Source organism: Puma concolor, chromosome B4 (assembly GCF_028749965.1).
Source record: "Puma concolor isolate L17-30 chromosome B4, mPumCon1.1.hap2, whole genome shotgun sequence".
Classification (NCBI taxonomy): domain Eukaryota; kingdom Metazoa; phylum Chordata; class Mammalia; order Carnivora; family Felidae; genus Puma; species Puma concolor.
The window spans coordinates 960,071-961,897 of NC_141673.1; positions in this window are offsets into that span (position 1 = coordinate 960,071).

Sequence of the window (1,827 nt, forward strand, 5' to 3'; positions counted from 1 at the left end):
TTTCACACCCACATTGGGGGTGTTCTGTGCTAGGCCCCCAGGGCGAGTAGGGTGCTGCAGACCCAGGGGACACCCCCCAGCCAGCGACAGGGCTTGACCCAGGTTGGGGGGCGCAGGGGGTGGGTCGGCCTGGTCAATCACGGTGTCAGGGAAACTCCTTCTGCGGAGGGTGTGAGGCTGGGAGGGTGAGGACCCCGTCTCTGCAGAGCCTGGAGTGGGGGGCCTGAGGAGGGGTGATGCAGGGCTGGGGGCACTCGCGGCCTCTCTGCCCCGCGCCCGTCCCCAGAGGGGGAGCTGACCGGACGGGATCCTTCTCATCGTCATTCACCCCAGGAAGCCCGCCCTTGGGGCCCACATCAGGGGAGGGCGTCACTATTTCGGTGGCTGATTCGTGTCCTTTGTTCCCCCCAGACTGCGGCCTCCCGGGCGAGGCCGCGCGGTGAAGCCCCCTCTGCACCCCCGGCACAAGGCCTGGGACACAGAATGTGTGCAGTGAACACAGCTACAAGCATGGGGGTCCCCGTGCCTCCCAGGTGCTGTGGACACGCCCACACGGTGGCCCCCCGAGAAGCTCTGTCCGGGGACCGTGGCTGAGGAGCGAGCCCGGGAGTCAGGAGCGATCCAGGAATTCCTGGTGGGGTCACGGGGACCCCAGAGGCTGCAATCAGCCTACCTCGGTCCCCCCACCACCCTGGCCCGGGTTCCCCTCTCCACCCCTTCTGGTCCCACCTTCCACCTCTCTGGTCCCCCGCTCCGGTCCCCCCGCCACCCCCTCTGGTCCTCTCCCCCCCACACTGGTAACCCTCAGGCTCTCTGGTCCCCCCTCCACCCCAGCCCCGTCCCTGCTCCGTCCCCATCCCATGCTGCACACCTGCCCCCCAGGTTGTCCTGCTTCCTCAGGATACACAGGAAGGTGACTCATTGCTGGTGGGGCTGTTTGCTAGAGAGGCTCCCGTTCTGCGCAGCTGCCCCACCTGGGGACCTCCCGTGCCGACCCCGGCCCCTTCGGCTGTCAGGATTCTGTGCGGTCGGGGTCTGGGAGGGGCTCGCTTCCCGGCAGGTTAATGGAGGAATCCGAGCGTGTGAACGAGGGACGGGGAAGGCGTCTTGGCCGCGCCGTGACCCTGTGTCCTCAACCCTCTGTACCGCTCCCAGCACCAGTCACACACCCCTGCTCACGCGCCCGGAGACCAGGGGAAATTGGCCGAGCTCATCAGGTGTGACTTTGGGTGTGTCCAGGGCCTGCTGGGAGTTAGGGGCCCCCTGGCTGCGTCCCGGCTCTGCGGGGGGAGCACCCGGCAAAGGGCAGGACCTGACCTCTGACCTGGGAAGCCCCCCGGGGGCCATGGCGGTCTCTGGCCCAGCTTTGCACGGGCCCCTCCAGGGTGAGGGCTGGCCCCTGTCCCCTCCTCTCCACCGGACAGCGCTCCCCTCCGGGCAGGGCGCGTGTGCCCTCTGCAGGCTCAGACCCCGGGCAGCCTCCTGCAGCCCGAGCCTGGTCATAGTCGCGGTGCACAGCAGGTAAGGCGAGCGTGTCCACGCACACAAACCCGCCTCCTCTTGCCCCTGCCTTCCCCATTCCCCCCCCCCCCCACGCTCCGTGCCTCAGCCGACCTTGCTTTGGGCTGTGTCGGGGGCTCTCTTCCTCCTGCGACCTGCCCCACCTGTCCAGCTGCTCAGGCCGGACACCCGGGGTCTTCTTGGCCGACCCCCACGCGTCTCCGCCTGCACCGTCCAGACACGGCTCCTGCCTGTCTCCTCCGCCTCCCCCGCAGCCGGGGCCACCCCTCTCCCGCACACCCGGCACCTCCCTGCGTCTGTCCCGTC